At 41.4% G+C, this 21,357-nt stretch overlaps 1 protein-coding gene across 1 annotated transcript in view; it reads right to left on the minus strand.

Moving 5' to 3' along the window:
* The window catches only part of LOC113466365, a 35,980-nt gene extending 15,867 nt beyond the window's left edge, over nt 1–20,113 (minus strand). Inside the window, exons 1-2 of the mRNA XM_026821684.1 lie at nt 19,971–20,113; nt 10,318–10,423 (exon numbers count right to left, since the gene is read on the minus strand). The gene's annotated coding sequence lies outside the window, so the exon portion shown is untranslated. The remainder of the gene's footprint in view (nt 1–10,317; nt 10,424–19,970) is intronic.
* Nucleotides 20,114–21,357: the final 1,244 nt, after the last annotated feature.

Here is a 21,357-nt window from a genome sequence, read left to right on the forward strand (position 1 = left end):
CTCATAACCTATTTGATTCGATGCCCTAACCATCAAGAAAAAAATTCCGTTTCCAAATGGACATTTCATATCACTTTACTTTTTATATTTTGTTATTTTGCCCCCAATTTATTTCTCGGAGTGAGTGGGTAGTACCTACCGTTTCCCATCCCCCACAATTGTCGTCTAAATTATGTACATAATGTCTGTGTGTTTATGTCACCCAACGTTGTAATTTCGTTTCGTTCCAATGGTAATCTCCATATTAATACCTACAGAGGTCTCCTATATCCGAACTCGTTATGGCTTTTTGTACAGTCAAACCTAGGAGTATGTCCCTGTCAAGGGCTGCTTATGGGTTTAATCGTCCCGAAATTTGCTGACTGAAAATGCAATTAGCATAATGGTTATTTTCTCTGCATTAGCGGTAAAGTTTGGTAATTACCAGATCAGCATTTACGTAGTCTCGTGGCTTACCGGGTGGGAATATTAGTCGAACTAAAAACGGACTACTTAGTACCTATAGTAAGAGAAAACAGTGACCCAGCCTTTATTAATTCGATGATTGCAGTTCTAGAGCCTCTTTCAGACGGGTCGAATATTTTGCATCGGCAAATGGTATGCCGGCTAGTTAACCCAATAATCCCACTTGCATGTCCACACTTGTTCGTGTAATATGAGAACACTCCAGAGAAATCTTTTTGTGCGGACCTTGGCTACCTACTTATCAATTTCGATTAATAGATAGATAAATCTTAAACTTACCCCATATCCATTCTCCCGGGTGTACAGCAAGATACCGTAGCCCAAACACATCTAGGAGGACTCTGGGGGTTATCTGTGTTGTTGGCTTCAGGTGCAGGAGTAGGAGGTGGTGTCACAGGTTCTTCAGGTGCTTCCGTAGTGGTTGTAGTAGTCGTCATGGGACCTGCTGGTGTTCTAGGAGCACCGGTGGTATTGTCACGTCTAGGCTCTTGAATGATGATCGGACAAAAGCGTAGAATGATAATAAAAGGTGTTTGCTTGGCAACATAATGAGGATAAGTGTTGTACTGATATCCAGTATCTCCTTGATACAGAGGGGGACCATATGAGGGACTAAATGTGTTTGGAGTATACGGAAGATAGGTGTTTGAAGGAGTTAATGAGTTATCGTACGTGGTTGGAGTGCTGTACGGATCAATTTCACCTGGAAGATTGAATGGAATCTTCGGATGTTCGTAGATGTAATGTCTCTTGGTCCTCTGTTTTGAATTCTCTTCGCCACCTTTGGGTGTGATCTTTCCTGAAGATTGATCGCGCTGCTGCAATTCATTTCTTGATATAGTGTCTGTGTTTTTATCCCCGTCCCGATTTTGTGAATTCAAAGGGTCGTATTGTTGTTTGTTGGCTTGTTGTAGGTCGTACAGGTTTCGAATGTTTTGACTGTTTAGTTTTAACCTCTCTTCCTGCTTCTGTTTGATATAATCTAACGTTTTGTTTGGTGTTGCAAAATGAACTGGTAACGTGAACAAATCGTTTGGTAGATCGTATTTTAGTTTCTCCGAAGTGTTTCTGTTTAGTAAATCTATAGGAATGATGTTGATGTCTCGTAGTCCCATCACAACAGGACTTGGTTTCCCAGTTGGTCTATATCCTGGATCTCCTCTCATGAAAGGATCCTGTTCTTGAAGTGGAGGACGAAGACCAGCTACTCGGTCATCAAACTTCTGAGGATCAGGAGTTGTGTAGACAAGACGATTTGGTGAGGGTGGTTCATTGTATGCTGGCGTTGGAGTCGGTGTTGCTTGATTCATATTTCTGTATCTTTGTTCTTGCTGAGGAGCGACGTAGGTCCCTCCATCATCCACGGTTGGTGGTTTCAGCAAATCTTGGAAATTACTGATGGGAGGTGGTTCATCGTTGATGTTGTACTTTATAGGGGTCTCTGTTGTTTGCTCTTCACCTTGTACTCCTCCATTTCTTTGATTTTGTGCATTTAACTGATCTGACTGTGGTCGATCATACTGCTGTTGCTCATCTTGATAATTTGGTAGAGGACCTTGAGGTCCATACTGATTTTGCATCCCTTGGGCTGGATATCCCTGTGCATTATAATATGGTGTTCCTTGATTCACTTGTTGAGATATCTGTTGTCCACTATACACTGGTTGTGTATTTACTAATGGTAAATTTTGCACGTTCACAGGTGGTTGATTTTGCATTTGATTAGGACTTAGTGGATACTTCTGTGCTACACCGTTATATCCTTGCTGGTCAGGAGGGTTCTCTATTTGTTGTTCCTCAGGAGGTGGAGGTTCGTTGATTGAAAATACTGGTTGTTGATATTTCCGGTCTTCATTCTGAGGGAACAAATTATGTTGATGTCTCGTAGTCCCATCACAACAGGACTTGGTTTCCCAGTTGGTCTATATCCTGGATCTCCTCTCATGAAAGGATCCTGTTCTTGAAGTGGAGGACGAAGACCAGCTACTCGGTCATCAAACTGGCTGTAGTTTCTATCCGTTTGTTTGCCGTTCCTAAAAGGACCGTTTATCTCGATAATTTCAAATAAAGTTTCCTCAACAATGAAAAATTTGCTCAATCAATAAGCTTATGTTCTAGCTAGCATGCTTGATTTGCTTGAATGTCTGTGGCGGACAGTAACAGGCAGGTTGAATCAGGTTTAGGGACTGAATTTTCATCAAGCAACAGGCGACAGGCGGCATTTCAGGCTGCTTATTGCCTATGATCTTTTTTCCGCCACAAACGTTCAAGCTTATTCTTGCTTGACAAGCCGTTTGTCAAGCGGCCTATCAGGTATGCTTGAACATTTGTGGTGGGAATACAAGTCAAGAGCAAAGATGTTGTCAATGGTAATTACGTCAAGTAGGTATGGAACAAACCATCTTTCTCCCATTAATACACTGTGATAAATTTTATACGACTTGAAATCGAACCACCAACCTTCGGCTTCAACGTTCGCTGTGCTTAAGGTGCATAATCAATTTTTTTTAATCGTTGTCGTCAAAAGTTGTCGTCAAAAGTTGAATAAAAAACTCTCCTTTTTTTACCCCTCAGACTTTTTTTCTCTCATAGAACTTCTCATTTTTTTTTCAACCCGCCCCATTCATTTACTCTTCCAAGTCTTTTCCAAGTTTTACCCCGTAGTTTATTACGTTTTGTCCAACAAGTTTAGTGCTCCACTCTCTTGTCTCTTTTCTCTTTTGAAGTTTTGAGTAAACTTTTTCTCTTTTATTCTCGAGTAAAATAATAATTGGTAACCTTAATCAGAAGTATTCAAACCTTGATACATCGTAAGACTTGTGATATACAGGGTTGTTCAAATAGTGAAAAGGTTAGTACCTACTAAAGTGTGTTACACTAAGGAAAAAAATTGTGACAGGGTGCCACACGTTTAGGGTGGAAGAACTCTATTATTGGGTTACTTCCCCGATTTAGGTTGTTGGAATGCTATATGATAGTGTCGAGCTTCCCGATATAGATTCAATATTAAAGTGCCGGAACCCTGTCACCCGATTAGGCTGCCGGAACCCTAGTTTTTTTCTCCGTGTAGGCCCTTCCATCATCGTATTTCAATTGCAAATATTCGGGCTTCGGTGACTGTAAAAAACGAGAGAGAGAGAGAGAGAGAGAGAGAGAGAGAGAGAGAGAGAGAGAGAGAGAGAAGATGAGGGGAGATTATATTATAGGGAGGGAAAGAGAAGGGAGTGATGTTTCTGTAGAAAAGCGTAAAGGAGAGAGAGAGAGAAAGAGAGAGAGAGAGATATGAGAATAAGAAGGAGATGTATGGGAGTGGGAGAGAGATGGAAAGGGTATTAGATGTATGGGAGTGGGAGAGAGATGGAAATAGTACTAGGTGTAAGGGAGTGGGAGAGAGATAGAGAGAGTACTAGATGTATGGGAGTGAGAGAGATGGAAATAGTACTAGATGTATGGGTGGGAGAGAGATAGAAAGAGTACTAGATGTATGGGAGTGGGAGAGAGATAGGGATAGTGTTATAAAATATTCACAATGCATGCTGAACATAGTTCTTTCTATCTGCCTGATTTAACCCTTTGAGTGCAGGAGAGAGATGGAAATAGTACTAGGTGTAAGGGAGTGGGAGAGAGATAGCAAGAGTACTAGACGTATGGGAGTGGGAGAGAGATGGAAATGGTACTAGATGTATGGGTGGGAGAGAGATAGAAAGAGTACTAGATGTATAGGAGTGGGAGAGAGATAGAAATAGTACTATACTTATGGGAGTAGGAGAGAGATAGGGATAGTGTTATAAAATATTCACAATGCATGCTGAACATAGTTCTTTCTATCTGCCTGATTTAACCCTTTGAGTGCGTTACTATAAATATGAAACCTTGGTAAATTAACCCCTCATAACTAACAGGATAATTCTGATAAGCCCGCCTAGGCGCCTAGTTATATCTTGGAGGATAGCACGCCTGAGCTTTGTAAGAGCTAAGTCGCGGGTACGATTCTCGCCCGGGGCGAACTTTTTTCAGATAAGGTTCATTCTCGGAACAGCTGAATTTATTTCATGCTGTCTTCCTTCTGGCGTTCCTCTCATAAAATCTTCGCTGTATCGAACATTAATTTTATACTTTATGGTGAATTTCTAAAAGCTCCAAACAGATTCGTAAGTGCTTGAAACGAGTGTATCCTTTTCAGTACAGAGTGCTGTGGGGATTTGTTGTTATTCAAAGCCCCTGGTGAAGTGTCAAATGCGGACGTGCAGCTTCAGAAGGGTTAATAGGAATTTATATTCATGCGAAACGTGTGTAGCAAGGGCTGTATGGAAGATGAGCATAGAAATTGCAGGAAAAATAAATAGAAGAAAGACAAAAGAAGACATGAAATAAAAAGAAAAAAGTTCAAAAAGAACATGAAACGGTAGAAAAAGAAAATGAAGACATGACAATAAATAAATAAAAATTACTTAATCATAAATAGGTATTGAATAAGAAACAAATAATAAACATGCAGGAAAAATAAATAGAAGAAAGACAAAAGAAGACATGAAATAAAAAGAAAAAAGTTCAAAAAGAACATGAAATGGTAGAAAAAGAAAATGAAGACATGACAATAAATAAATAAAAATTACTTAATCATAAATAGGTATTGAATAAGAAACAAATAATAAACACTATAAACAAGGCTGTAGCTTCTATCCTTTTGTTTGCCGTTCCTAAAAGGACCGTTTATCTCGATAATTTCAAATAAAGTTTCCTCAACAGTCGATCACAGAGGCGGGCTAACTTTTATAGTCAAATCAGCTATCCTAATCACTTTTATAGTCTAAACACGCGTTTAGGTAGGATTAGTCCAAAGACTCCAAAGCAATGGGAATGCGTCTCATGTAAACTTACCATCCTCTTATAAACCAAAGGATGTGTTCCCCAAAAGATGAATTTCAATATCCCACGTTTTATGAGATATCGTCGGTTTTGAAACAAAAGTTGAATGGTCCCTCTTTACATCGTGTTCAAAGGGCGTAAAATATGTAACAAATATATATGACAATTCTGACACAAACCACACGGCTAAGTGGAAAAGCTTCCTATGTGAGACTATGACTTCAGAAGGATGTGTTCCCCAGAAGATGAATTAGGTATCTCACGTTTTATAAGATATCGTCGGTTCAAAAACAAAAGTTGAAAAGTCCCTTTTTACAACGTGTTCAAAGGACGTAAAATATCTAACAAATATCTATGACAATTTATGCTGACACAAAACATTTAAGTGGAAAAGCTCACTATGTGAGAATATAACGTCAAAGTTATATAGCGGATAAGGGGAACCAGGAAGTTTCTGGACCGACGATAACTATGTCAAAAATCTCGAAATTTTCACTCAGGCCGGGGGTCAAAAGGTGATTTTAAACTCGGTTTAACTTTAACTCTCGGAGCAATCTGATTAGTTGATTTTTAATTTTTTTTAAAATTTCAGCCAATCAGATTGCACTGAGTTTAAACTCACTCTGTGGCCTCAAACTCAGCAGTCCCCTACTGCTTATGCGGCTGGTTCTGTTTCTCATATTTTCCCCCCTCTTTCCATTATTCCATTGCGAAATTGTACATAGATAGCAAGTCCATTGCTAGAACCATTCTAGGATAGCAGGTCCCGGGTTCGATTTCCAACGGGTCGATTTTTTCGGCTCTGTTCTTTGGATACGGAGTGCTCGCAGCTTCAAGAGAACTTTTTCCAACACTTGACCTGTTTCAATTTTAATCTCTCCAATCATGTGAACATCATTTTGTTTTTTTAATGTTTACTTTTTTTTCTCTCTGATTTTATTTAACGTTCGTACGTTTTTCTTTAATGCCTTTTCATTTGTACAGAATGAGAGCATTTTTATATTTACAACTCGAGTCATGAAACATTTTTAGATTTCTATACTTTATTGTGGACGTTGCAGTTTCTTTCCTTTTATAGTAGGTTCTTATCCTTGTAGTAAAAGAAATATACAATAGTATAAAAAGTTGCGTCTACACCTCGAACTTTCTCGTACGATTCACTTGACATACCATAGAATCTCGAAACTTTCAATCTCTTTAATCTGAGAACCTCTGAAATTTGATAGGTGCGTACGATAAACACCTAAACAAATAAAAGAACCTCGAACTTTCCCGTATGTTCCCGCGAGCACCATTATCTGAACATGTTCCGCCGTCTCCGTTGAAATGGTGAAATGGAAAGCATAAATCTCAGCCCGAGCACCATAATCTCAACATGTTCCGCCGTCTCCGTTGAAATGGTGAAATGGAAAGCATAAATCTCAGCCAGGAAGACTCTCCTCGCAGGGTAAATGCAATGTCAACAACATAAATTTCACGAAACGTCCGACAAGATGGGCCATGGCCGGGACCAGAATATTTAATCCGAAAGTCAACAAGAACACAACTTTCCCTCGGAATGGTTAGACGGCGCGCGGCGTTACCCCGCCTTCGCCGGTGGTAACTTTTATGCCAGAGTGATACAACACAAAAATCATTTGTATCATGATGGGACAATGTGGGATGGGATTTTTTGTATCATAATGGGGACATTTCCTTATAAAATTCCCATGTGTCGAGTCCAGTAATTACATGAAAATATCATTTCAACCCATTTAGAACGTCCATTTCGTAGTCAGCTCAGCCTCCTGTTGCCATCTCTTTAAGAAGTTCAGCTGTAGTTTGATGGTTTGGTTATGAGACTTGGGCGCAATGCACAAATGAAACCCGTTTCATGAAACGTGTTTCCTATCCTATGTCAATGCACAATGAGTTTCATGAAACTGGATTTCACCAGTGTGCATTGCTCTGTGGGCTGTGGGTTTGATGAAACTAGTGTACATTGCGCCTTATGAACAAATTCGTCCGTGTTGCCAATAATATAGTCATCGGTCGTTACTCAAGCTATCCATTAGTCGACAGCCGCCTCTAGTAAATCCAGAATCGAGACATCATCGTTTCAGGTGCCATTTCACAGGTTCGTTCATCTATTAAAAAGTCTCTTTCCTTGTCAGACTTTATAACTAGACTACGTAGGTATATATTCCCACTTTGTTACTTTCAAGACGTGCTTGTTACCAATGTTCCCAACAGGGGGAAAGAAAAAGTTGCTTGCTTTCCTTCTTGTATAGTCTGCAAAATTTTCTGCGTCTCTTCTTCTTCTTCTTCTTCTTCTTCTTCTTCTTCTTCTTCTTCTTCTCCTCTTCCTCCTTGTTCTTCTTCTTCATCTCATCCTATTACTTCGTCGTCGTCTTCTTCTTCTTCTTCTTCTTCTTCTTCTTCTTCTTCTTTTTATCCTCCTCTTAATTCTTGTTCTACTATTTTTGCTTCTTCTTCTTCTTCTTCTCCTATAGTCTGCAAAATTTTCTGCGTCTCTTCTTCTTCTTCTCTTCCTCCTCGTTCTTCTTCATCTCATCCTATTCCTTCGTCTTCTTCTTCTTTTTCTCCTCCTCCTAATTCTTCTTCTTCTACTATTTTTGCTTCTTCTTCATCATCTCCTCCTCCTCCGCCTCCTCCTTCTTCTTCTTCTCCTCCTCCTTCTTCATCTTCGACTTTTAATTCTCGGGGAATAACAATTGCTCCTTGTTTTTTTCTTCATTAAGCTTTTGCTTGGAATGAAGTGCCCGGTCTGCACAAGGGCAGACATAATACGTTTATTTATGAGCGGTAAAGTTTGGTAATTACCAGATCAGCATTTACGTAGTCTCGTGGCTTACCGGGTGGGAATATTAGTCGAACTAAAAACGGACTACTTAGTACCTAATACCTATAGTAAGAGAAAACAGTGACCCAGCCTTTATTAATTCGATGATTGCAGTTCTAGAGCCTCTTTCAGACGGGTCGAATATTTTGCATCGGCAAATGGTATGCCGGCTAGTTAACCCAATAATCCCACTTGCATGTCCACACTTGTTCGTGTAATATGAGAACACTCCAGAGAAATCTTTTTGTGCGTACATAAAGTCCCTTTACTCCCAGAATACTGAAGGTGTTAAGCAAGAACCCACACTAGAGAAAAGAACAGAGATGTTATTTTTCTCAATATGAGAAACCTGAAGCAAGGAACGACGAGGAACACAAAAGGAAAATTATTGTTAACTTCAATATTTCTCGCATTGCAATTTTCATCACTCTAATCTTTCTCTCCCTGTGTATGTTGTCAAGAAGTCACCGTAAGTCTAATCCCTTCCAGGTGCGAGTACATGGAAAAATAATGACCAGCCTAAGAAATAATCACAACTGTGAACCTAACCAGGCTTTCTAGGAACCATCTCCTGTAAACACCTATCCTATATCTCGACACATTTCAAGGAAACGTTCAAACGTCATGGTCCTAATGTTCTCAAAGAGTTCTGCACGAAGCAGAAAAAGTAAATCCAAATCCCGAACTAAAATACAAACGTGCTCATTCTACTTTCAACTCGAATAGGATTGTAAAGTCCCTTTACTCCCAGAATACTGAAGGTGTTAAGCAAGAACCCACACCAGAGAAAAGAACAGAGATGTTATTTTTCTCAATATGAGAAACCTGAAGCAAGGAACGGTGAGGAACACAAAAGGAAAATTATTGTTAACTTCAATATTTTTCTCGCATTGCAATTTTCATCACTCTAATCTTTCTCTCCCTGTGTATTTAAAGTCCCTTTACTCCCAGAATACTGAAGGTGTTAAGCAAGAACCCACACCAGAGAATAGAACAGAGATGTTATTTTTCTCAATATGAGAAACCTGAAGCAACGAACGGCGAGGAACACAAAAGGAAAATTATTGTTAACTTCAATATTTTTCTCGCATTGCAATTTTCATCACTCTAATCTTTCTCTCCCTGTGTATTACCTTGGCTACCTACTTATCAATTATAAAGTCTAGATTAGTAGATAGATAAATCTTAAACTTACCCCATATCCATTCTGCCGGGTGTACAGCAAGATACCGTGGCCCAAACACATCTAGGAGGACTCTGGGGGTTATCCGTGTTGTTAGCTTCAGGTGCAGGAGTAGAGGGTGGTGTCACAGGTTCTTCAGGTGCTTCGGTAGTGGTTGTAGTAGTCGTCATGGGACCTGCTGGTGTTCTAGGAGCACCGGTGGTATTGTCACGTCTAGGCTCTTGAATGATGATCGTCCCCTCAAATCGCCCTTCTCCTTATCCTTCTTATCGCCCATCTCCTTCTTCTTATACTTCTTCTTCTCCTCCCAAGTCTCCCTTCTCCTTCTCATCCCAAATCTGCCTCCCTTCCTAACCATTCTTATCTTCCCTCCTACACCTTTTCTTATTTCAGATCCTAATTCCAAATCCATTAGCTCAAGTCCACTCTTTATCTCTTCTTTCTCCTCATATTTGTTCTCGCATTATGTTTTTTGTCTTCTTGAGTTTCTCGGAGCAGAACGCTCGGAGAAAAATATAAAAGGCAATGAGGTTTTCGGAGAAAAACTTTCATTTCTCCAATTCTTTCTCATCAATTGAATTAGTGACCTAGTTGACGGAAATGGCGAAGGTGAGTGGTGGCGGTAATTTGTATCCCCGGGCGAGCGAGCGTCAGAAATTGGGAAAGACAGAAATGTTAACCCTAGGTGTCCGGAATATAAAAATAATGATAACTTGAGTTTGATAATCTAAGGAGGTGTATTTCTTGAACTGCGAAATAACTCTTAAGGTAATATTTGTTCAAACAGCTTTAATCACACAAGGGAACAGCGACAGACTGTCTTACATCTTGCCCTGGGCAATAGCTTCAATTTCACTAGGTGATACCCTAGTTACTTGAATGTTATTGTCCACGCTCTTGAGCCACACCATGTCCATACTATTGACATCCTTGGACACGGAATGAATTATCGTACGTGGTTGGAGTGCTGTACGGATCAATTTCACCAGGAAGATTGAATGGAATCTTCGGATGTTCGTAGATGTAATGTCTCTTGGTCCTCTGTTTTGAATTCTCTTCGCCAACTTTGGGTGTGAATTCCTTTCGTTAACTCCTTTAGAAGTTCACTCGGGTTTCCAAAGTTCTGTTCAATACGAGGATGACGCTATTGACAAAGCCTATACCACCACGAGACGACATTTCATATTCCTTGCGGAATCGAGGAAATAGGAATTCCAAATCTTCCATTTCTCGTGTTCCCATTAGTTCGCAAAAGCGTAGAATGATAATAAAAGGTGTTTGCTTGGCAACATAATGTGGATAAGTGTTGTACTGATATCCAGTATCTCCTTGATACAGAGGGGGACCATATGAGGGACTAAATGTGTTTGGAGTATACGGAAGATAGGTGTTTGAAGGAGCTAATGAATTATCGTACGTGGTTGGAGTGCTGTACGGATCAATTTCACCAGGAAGATTGAATGGAATCTTCGGATGTTCGTAGATGTAATGTCTCTTGGTCCTCTGTTTTGAATTCTCTTCGCCACCTTTGGGTGTGATCTTTCCTGAAGATTGATCACGCTTCTGCAATTCATTTCTTGATATAGTGTCTGTGTTTTTATCCCCGTCCCGATTTTGTGAATTCAAAGGGTCGTATTGTTGTTTGTTGGCTTGTTGTAGGTCGTACAGGTTTCGAATGTTTTGACTGTTTAGTTTTAACCTCTCTTCCTGCTTCTGTTTGATATAATCTAACGTTTTGTTTGGTGTTGCAAAATGAACTGGTAACGTGAACAAATCGTTTGGTAGATCGTATTTTAGTTTCTCCGAAGTGTTTCTGTTTAGTAAATCTATAGGAATGATGTTGATGTCTCGTAGTCCCATCACAACAGGACTTGGTTTCCCAGTTGGTCTATATCCTGGATCTCCTCTCATGAAAGGATCCTGTTCTTGAAGTGGAGGACGAAGACCAGCTACTCGGTCATCAAACTTCTGAGGATCAGGAGTTGTGTAGACAAGACGATTTGGTGAGGGTGGTTCATTGTATGCTGGCGTTGGAGTCGGTGTTGCTTGATTCATATTTCTGTATCTTTGTTCTTGCTGAGGAGCGACGTAGGTCCCTCCATCATCCACGGTTGGTGGTTTCAGCAAATCTTGTGCGGTAAAAATTGGTAATTACCAGATCAGCATTTACGTAGTCTCGTGGCTGACCGGGTGGGAATATTAGTCGAACTAAAAACGGACTACCTAGTACCTATAGTAAGGGAAAACAGTGACCCAGCCTTTATTAATTCGATGATTGCAGTTCGAGAGCCTCTTCCAGACGGGTCGAATATTTTGCATCGGCAAATGGTATGCCGGCTAGTTAACCCAATAATCCCACTTGCATGTCCACACTTGTTCCCTCGGTTTTGGATTGCGTCATCGGTAGGAGGAGGAGAAGGAAGAAGCAGTAGCGGTGATCCCGAGGGAATGTGGACTTCATGACGGACTGGACACCTGGAACATAGGAAAGAAAGTGAATTAAACAACTACCTCCTTGGACTATCAAACCAAACCATCCAATGTGACAAAAAGGAACCTGGAAAAGAATAAAGTTTGACCTTGGCTACCTACTTATCAATTTCGATTAATAGATAGATAAATCTTAAACTTACCCCATATCCATTCTCCCGGGTGTACAGCAAGATACCGTAGCCCAAACACATCTAGGAGGTGTGCGTACCTTGGCTACCTACTTATCAATTTCGAAGTCTAGATTAATAGATAGATAAATCTTAAACTTACCCCATATCCATTCTCCCGGGTGTACAGCAAGATACCGTAGCCCAAACACATCTAGGAGGACTCTGGGGGTTATCTGTGTTGTTGGCTTCAGGTGCAGGAGTAGGAGGTGGTGTCACAGGTTCTTCAGGTGCTTCCGTAGTGGTTGTAGTAGTCGTCATGGGACCTGCTGGTGTTCTAGGAGCACCGGTGGTATTGTCACGTCTAGGCTCTTGAATGATGATCGGACAAAAGCGTAGAATGATAATAAAAGGTGTTTGCTTGGCAACATAATGAGGATAAGTGTTGTACTGATATCCAGTATCTCCTTGATACAGAGGGGGACCATATGAGGGACTAAATGTGTTTGGAGTATACGGAAGATCCGGACAAAAGCGTAGAATGATAATGAAAGGTGTTTGCTTGGCAACATAATGAGGATAAGGGTTGTACTGATATCCAGTGTCTCCTTGATACAGAGGGGGACCATATGAGGGACTAAATGTGTTTGGAGTATACGGAAGATAGGTGTTTGAAGGAGCTAATGAGTTATCGTACGTGGTTGGAGTGCTGTACGGATCAATTTCACCTGGAAGATTGAATGGAATCTTCGGATGTTCGTAGATGTAATGTCTCTTGGTCCTCTGTTTTGAATTCTCTTCGCCAACTTTGGGTGTGATCTTTCCTGAAGATTGATCACGCTTCTGCAATTCATTTCTTGATATAGTGTCTGTGTTTTTATCCCCGTCCCGATTTTGTGAATTCAAAGGGTCGTATTGTTGTTTGTTGGCTTGTTGTAGGTCGTACAGGTTTCGAATGGATCTCCTGTAACTTCTTCTCCAGGAGGGGCTCTATCTTGTTTTTGATCTCCTCCTGTAGTTTCTCCTGGGTGAACGGATCTAGCTGTCGCTTCGCCTTGTTCTCGGTTTTGGATTGCGTCATCGGTAGGAGGAGGAGAAGGAGGAAGCAGTAGCGGTGATCCCGAGGGAATGTGGACTTCATGACGGACTGGACACCTGGAACATAGGGAAGAAAGTGAATTAAACAACTACCTCCTTGGACTATCAAACCAAACCATCCAATGTGACAAAAAGGAACCTGGAAAAGAATAAAGTTTTGATAAAGGGAATTGTTAAAGGTGTTTACAAGCGTGGTCGAGCGGCCATCGATCAACGAGGTGAATCTATGTTGTCGAAGGGTAGTGTAGACGGTACAGTCGACATCGATGGCCGGTTGACTATGTGAAGACATCCTTAACAATGTCTCATCGTCCTGAAGAGAGAAGAAACAGGAGATCAGAAAGCCAGCCGTTCCGAGAACGACTTATCTGTTCAGGATAAAGTTCGTCCCGTGCGAGGATAGACAAAGGTAAAGGTGTCTCCAAACATGGTCGAGCGGCCATCGATCAACGAGGTGAATCTATGTTGTCGAGAGGTAGTGTAGACGGTACAGTCGACATCGATGGCCGGTTGACTATGTGAAGACAGTGTCTCATCGTCCCGAAATCGAAGAGAGAAGAAACAGGAGATCAGAAAGCCAGCCGTTCCGAGAACGACTTATCTGTTCAGGATAAAGTTCGTCCCGTGCGAGAATAGTAGGTACCATCTTTCTTGATCTTGGTCCAGAACTACTAAACTGTCCTAACTCCTAAGAGTCCTAAGTCACTAAACCTCGAAGCCCCGCGGACAAGCATCCTGAAAACTGTACAAATCTACAAAATTCCTGCACCTCAAACGAAAAAACTTGTACAAGGACAAAAAAACTTGTACAAAGACAAAAAAAAAAAACTTGTACAAAGACAAAACCCATTCCGTTTTACGAGCACGATGATGGTCTTGTACGAACAAGATCTTTATTTCACTTACAAAATGGAGGAATTAAAATAATAAGAACGAGGACAATAAGCTGTCACAGAAGAAAGAACAATTAGGAGAGAGAGAGAGAGAGAGAGGAGGAGGGATGTGGAATGAAAAACAAGAAAGAAAATAAGGAGGAGAAGGAGAAGGAGGAAGACTTGAAGAAGAAGGCGAGGACAATAAGCTGTCACAGAAGAAAGAACAATTAGGAGAGACTGGACGAGAGAGAGAGAGGAGGAGGGATGTGGAATGAAAAACAAGAAAGAAAATAAGGAGGAGAAGGAGAAGGAGGAAGACTTGAAGAAGAAGGTAGAGAAAGAGGAGAAGTGGGATAAGAAGGACCTTCTCAGAGAGGGAAGAGAAGGAGTTAAAGAAGAAGGTAGGGAAGACAAAGGAGATGGTGGAAAAGGAGAAGGAGGAGGAAAAGAAGAGGAGGAGGAAGAGGAGAAGAAGGAGGAGGAGAAGTTGGATAAGAAGGACCTTCTCAGAGAGGGAAGAGAAGGAGTTAAAGAAGAAGGTAGGGAAGACAAACGAGATGGTGGAAAAGGAGAAGGAGGAGGAAAAGAAGAGGAGGAGGAAGAGGAGAAGAAGGAGGAGGAGAAGTTGATGGATAAGAAGGACCTTCTCAGAGAAGGCAAAGAAAAAGGAGGAGAAGGAGTTAAAGAAGAAGGTAAGAAAGAAAAAGGAGACGGTGGAAAAAGAGGTAGTGGAAGAGGAGAAGGAGGAGAAGAAGGTAGAGGAGAAGTGGAGAAGGCAAAGAAAAAGGAGGAGAAGGAGTTGAAGAAGAAGGTAGGAAAGAAAAGACAGTGGAAAAAGAGGAAGTGGAAGAGGAGAAGGAGGAGAAGAAGGTAGAGGAGAAGTTATAGAAGGAAGAGAAGGAGGAGGAGCGGAAGAAGAAGGAGGAGGAGGAGAAGTTGTAGAAGAACGACCTTCTCAGAGAAGGAAATGAAAAGGGAGGAGATGAAAAAAAGGTAGGGAAGAAAAAGGAGGCGGTGGACAAAGAGGAAGTAGAGAAGGATAAGGAGGAGGTTGAGGAGAAGAAACAGAAAACAAGTGCATGGAAGAAGATATCTCCAAGTTTACAACAAGAAATTCAGACACAAACTAAGATGAGAGGAGGAGGAGAAGTTGTAGAAGAAGGACCTTCTCAGAGAAGGAAATGAAAAAGGAGGAGATAAAAAAAAAGGTAGGGAAGAAAAAGGAGGCGGTGGACAAAGAGGAAGTAGAGAAGGATAAGGAAGAGGTTGAGGAGAAGAAACAGAAAACAAGTGCATGGAAGAAGATATCTCCAAGTTTACAACAAGAAATTCAGACACAAACTAAGATGACATCTTCATGTTTTTGCCCTCTTGCTGGAATTGGACTTAATATAACAAGACAGTGAAATGACAGAGGGCAAAGAAATGCTTGGAGAAGAAATGAGAAACAAGCTGGGTCCGTCCCTCCGGTAATTATTTAGCCCGTAGTTTATTCAATCAGTACCTATGTACCTACCTAATTTATTTAATATTCAGTTTATTATTATTCTTGATTTGATTTTTCGATTTTACTTTCATGTAATTTTGCCCTCTTGCTGGAATTGGACTTAATATAACAAGACAGTGAAATGACAGAGGGCAGAGAAATGCTTGGAGAAGAAATGAGAAAAAAAAAAAAAAAGAAGTAAAAATACAAACATGGGGATGGTGGCGCCGTAACGGCCCGTTCCCACTAGTCATTCGGAAAAAAATCGTGTCGTAAAGGAGTGCTGCCAGTTTCGATAGAAACTACGATCAATCTACCAGTTTCAAATGGATCACTGAAGTGAAGCAACGTAGCACGTGGTTCGTATCAGTATGGGTGACCATCTGTGCCCTAAATCACCAAAGTATGGAAAAGTATTTACAATTCCATATTTTGATATGATTCGTCCAAATTCAAAATTCTGCTTTTCCATTGGCTATTACACTTGTAAGATACTTTTCCATACTTTGGTGATTCAGGGCACTGGATAATAGCGTAATCTGCATAATGCGGGCTTTTCTCGGGCTCGGCCCATCTTAGGACGGTTAAGATTAATGTGAGTAAGCGAACAGCTTACCGCCAGAAAGGCGGAAACCCCAGTTATCAGACGTTCCACTAGGTGCTGAACATTGACCAAATTCGCAAACACGGTTGTTTTTCAAGCGGCTTGATCGTGTAAACCCGCCTTTATGGACCGAAAGAGAAAATGGGAGAAAGTTAGAGAGAAACTTGGAACTGCATTTCGTTCGGAGAAAGTTTTGCAGACTGTAAAATTGGTGCTCCTTTTCGGTTGATTCGTTCAAAAGAAGTTATACAGGGTGTCCAACAAATATGTTGCCAAACAGAAAGGATTCATTGTGTTGAATCTTATTTGAAACACCAACCTCCAGATCCCGAGTTCACCGGGCTTATCACCACACTACTGAGATTGTTGTTTTGTGGAAATTAAGGAGCCCGGTAGCGCTCCGCCCCGCCAAGTCAAGAAAGTTTGACCGCGCTACTAGAGATATTATACGCGACAGGGAAAGTAGCCGTTTTCAGGTATTACCTATTACTACTATTAATTTTTTCTAAGCCCGACATGGAAAAATGTAAGCCCAAAGTTTCTATAGGTAGAACCCTTGGGCTTGGGGTCCTACGGTAGAAACACACTAGCAGACTACGTCAGCTCAAGTGACGTGATAGTAGTGTGTTTCGGCCTTAAGTTGCTCCAAATCTGGAGCATCTGCGGACTCCTGTTTATACATAGGGAAAAAGTCTAAACCCAAATATCATACCTCTTCTGAGAGGGGTAATCATATTATTGGTGGAATCACCCTGTAGAGTAGTCACAATTTTTTTCTGTCTTAGTTGAAAAGTGTTTTTATTATTGATTTGGACTCTTTTCAGTGCTAGTGGGGGAATAAGAAACGAAGGAAGAAAAAAGTCTAGGATTAATTAAAATAATGCGCCTAGGGAAAAAGTTTCTAGATCGTGCGGCTGGCGCTGCCCCGCGCATCGCCCTGTGAGAGATCATAATTTCTGAACTTTTTTTTCTTTTAATTAAAATATTATCTAAATTATCTTCAAAGTTGTCATTTTCATTTTTTATACCTGAGACTGGTTTGTCCAAAACTGTACTGGACAGTTGTAAAATCTAACAATGCTGAAATGTCCCTTAGGCCAGTCACTGACGTCTGGTTCATGACAGTATCTTGAGAGTATGAGGCCCAAGTGTGTCTGACGCCCTGACAGACCTGATGGGTCTCGACCTTTTTAAGCCACACACGTTAAGACTATCTGAAGTTATCTGCTATCTGACAGACCTATGTATGCTAAGGCTTGGATATCAAAAAGAAAAAGAAAAAACTTCTACTACAATAAGTTAATCCAGCGGAGCCCTACTAATGTACTACCTATGCAATTAGAAAGTATTACAACTATTACAATTGCGTCCAATTTTTTAAATACCCGTTCTCTTTACATTACATTTTAGAATAGTTGTTAGTAGTTATCCAAGTCGAGGGGTATACAGTGAATTTGTCATTTTGTCGTCAAAATAGCTATATTTGCGAAGAAATGCTTTCAGAAACAGACTTTTGCTCTGTCTCTCTCTCTCTCTTCCTCTCTCTCTCTCTCTCCCTCCCTCTCTCTCTTTTCTCTCCCTCTCTCTCTCCTTCTCTCTCTCTCTTCCGCTCCCTCCCTCTCTCTCTCTCTCATGTCACACACAAAAGCACACAAGGGTGCTTTGGGTATGTTTTTCTCCATTATTTCAGGGTACAAACGTTTCTCCGTTCTATTTACATTCCATTTTAGAATAGTTAGTAGTTATCCAACTCGAGGGGTGTACAGTGAATTTGTCATTTTGTCATCAAAATAGCTATTTGCGAAGAACTGCTTTCAGAAACAGACTTTTGCTCTCTCTCTCTCTCTCTCTCTCTCTCTCTCTCTCTCTCTCTCTCTCTCTCCTTTCTGTCTCTCTCCCTCCCTCTCTCTCTCTCCATTCTCTCCCTCTCTTCCTCTCTTCCTCTCTTTCTCTCTCTCTTCCTCTCTTTCTCTCTCTCCCTCCCTCTCTCTCTCTTTCTCTCTCTCTCTCTCTCTCATGTCACACACAAAAGCACACAAGGGTGCTTTGGGTATGTTTTTCTCCATTATTTCAGGGTACAAGCGTTTCGTTTGATGTACACTGTCTGACCTGGTTGTGTCAAAATTATCAAAATGAATATCCTTCCTCCCCATTTTTTTCTTCTCTCCCTCCCATCCCACCTCAATCTCCCTTTTTCTCCTCCAAGGGATCCCTCCCTTTCCTCTTTTCCCTCTTCTTACCTCATCTCTCCCTTTCAACTTTACTCCATTTCATTTTTGTCCCTTCTCTTCCTCCCCTCCACCCCTTCTACATCCCACCCCAACCTCTTGTAGGTACCTCCTCTTCTACTTCCTCTTCCCATACCTTCCCTCTCCTTCCTCTTTTCCCTCTCCCACTTCCCAATTTCACTCCATTTCATTTTTGTCCCTTCTCTTCCTTTCTCCACCCCGCCCTCAATGTGTAACATGAAGCATATTACTATTGTTAAGGGAAGATAAGAGAAGATGAGAGAATAGATAGGGGGAGATGAGAGACGATGAGAGCAGATGAGGATAGATAAGGGGGAAGATAAGAGAATAGATAAGGGAAGATAAGAGAAGATGGGAGAATAGATAAGGGGAGATGAGAGCAGATAAGGAAAGATAGGAGAACAAGATTAGAGATAATAAGAAGGAGAGAGATTAAAACGAATAAGAGAGAGCGCGGTTGGGGGAGAAAGAGGGGAAAGGATTGAGAATAGGGGAGAGAGGGAGAGAGAGAGGAAGAGGAGAGAAGGAGAGGGAATAGGAGAGAGAGAGAGAGAGAGAGAGAGAGAGAGAGAGAGAGAGAGAGAGAGAGAGAGAGAGAGAGAGAGAGAGTAAGGAAAGATAAGGGGAGACGAGAGCAGATAAGGAAAGAAAAAGGGAGAAAAGAGCAGATAAAGGGGAAAATGAAAGGAGATGAAAGATAAGAAAAAATAGGAGAACAAGATTAGAGCTGATAAGAAGGAGAGAGATTAAAACGAATAAGAGAGAGCGCGGTTGGGGGAGAAAGAGGGGAAAGGATTGGGAATAGGGGAGGGAGGGAGAGAGAGAGGAAGAGGAGAGAAAGAGAGGGAATAGGAGAGAGAGAGAGGGGAGAACGGATTTTAATTTGAACGACAAAGAAAACGTCACATGAAATTTAAACTTATCTGAACTCGGGGAAAATGATAACGTTAAAAGTTTGTGTTGCCGGTTGCCGAGGATGTTCTAGGGTTGTCATGGTAACTCAGACGAGTACAGTACAACTTTACTATACGTAACGTAGAGACGTACAGACACCAGACTATCACCAAACAGATGTGGCTACACTTGAGGTAAAAACACACCACCATCACGTCACGTGAGCTCACGTGACTTGATAGTAGCTGTCCTGAACGAAATTACCTACCAATATTAGGGGAAATTTTTGAACTACACCATCTTTCTGACTCCCCATGAGCTCACGTGACGTATTGTTATGCCAGCCTAGTTAGCTTGGTTGGTAGCGCGTCTGCCTTGTAAGCGCTAGGCCGCGGGCTCGATTCCCGCCCGATTTTTATCCTGAACGGATAAATAGCCGACACCAGACTATCACCAAACAGATGTGGCTACACTTGAGGTAAAAACACACCACTATCACGTCACGTGAGCTCACGTGACGTGACGTATTATTATGCCAGCCTAGTTGGCTTGGTTGGTAGCGCGTCTGCCTTGTAAGCGCTAGGCCGCGGATTCGATTCCCACCCGATTTTTTATCCTAAACGGATAAATGGCCGATCTCAGAACGATAAGACCTTATAGCAGTTACAGTTCCAAACATCTTTAAATAATAATAATAATATTAAATATTTGCATTTCTCGCAATCTCTGAATGTTTTTATTTTATTTTTATGTATGTAATTGAATACAGGGAAATTTGTTTTCTTATTAAAATTCTCTTCGCCAACTTTGGGTGTGATCTTTCCTGAAGATTGATCACGCTTCTGCAATTCATTTCTTGATATAGTGTTTGTGTTTTTATCCCCGTCCCGATTTTGTGAATTCAAAGGGTCGTATTGTTGTTTGTTGGCTTGTTGTAGGTCGTACAGGTTTCGAATGTGAGACGGTATCCGCGTGAGTGGCGGATGGCGGGCATTATGCCTGTCATGCAAAACCTGACATGAGTGGCAGTGGCCGGCCAGTCTATTTCTTGATGAACATTTACGTAACTTTCTCTAAGGCCAGCCAGTCACTATGAGGTAGACCTGACAGGTACCTACATCTTATCAGGTCCGCCTGTCAGATCTAAAAAATGATACCTGATGAGCACACACACTATCAGGTAGACCTGTCAGGTACAGCTGAAAAGGTCCGCCTGTCAGGTTTACCTAATACCTGATGAGCACACACACTCTATCAGTTAGACCTTACAGGCGGACCTTTCCTGTCGTGCCTGTCTACCTGATAGTGAATGGTTGACCTAAGCAGACTCCTAACGCGATGACCGCGGGTTCGTTACCTGGCATGTTGACGATCTCCTGTTAGTAAGAGAAAACAGTGACCCAGCCTTTATTAATTCGATGATTGCAGTTCTAGAGCCTCTTTCAGACGGGTCGAATGTTTTGCATCGGCAAATGGTATGTCGGCTAGTTAACCCAATAATCCCACTTGCATGTCCACACTTGTTCGTGTAATATGAGAACACTCCAGAGAAATCTTTTTGTGCGGACCTTGGCTACCTACTTATCAATTTCGATTAATAGATAGATAAATCTTAAACTTACCCCATATCCATTCTCCCGGGTGTACAGCAAGATACCGTAGCCCAAACACATCTAGGAGGACTCTGGGGGTTATCTGTGTTGTTGGCTTCAGGTGCAGGAGTAGGAGGTGGTGTCACAGGTTCTTCAGGTGCTTCCGTAGTGGTTGTAGTAGTCGTCATGGGACCTGCTGGTGTTCTAGGAGCACCGGTGGTATTGTCACGTCTAGGCTCTTGAATGATGATCGGACAAAAGCGTAGAATGATAATAAAAGGTGTTTGCTTGGCAACATAATGAGGATAAGTGTTGTACTGATATCCAGTATCTCCTTGATACAGAGGGGGACCATATGAGGGACTAAATGTGTTTGGAGTATACGGAAGATAGGTGTTTGAAGGAGTTAATGAGTTATCGTACGTGGTTGGAGTGCTGTACGGATCAATTTCACCTGGAAGATTGAATGGAATCTTCGGATGTTCGTAGATGTAATGTCTCTTGGTCCTCTGTTTTGAATTCTCTTCGCCACCTTTGGGTGTGATCTTTCCTGAAGATTGATCGCGCTGCTGCAATTCATTTCTTGATATAGTGTCTGTG

Source organism: Diaphorina citri, unplaced genomic scaffold (genome assembly GCF_000475195.1).
Source record: "Diaphorina citri unplaced genomic scaffold, Diaci psyllid genome assembly version 1.1 scaffold12, whole genome shotgun sequence".
NCBI lineage: Eukaryota > Metazoa > Arthropoda > Insecta > Hemiptera > Psyllidae > Diaphorina > Diaphorina citri.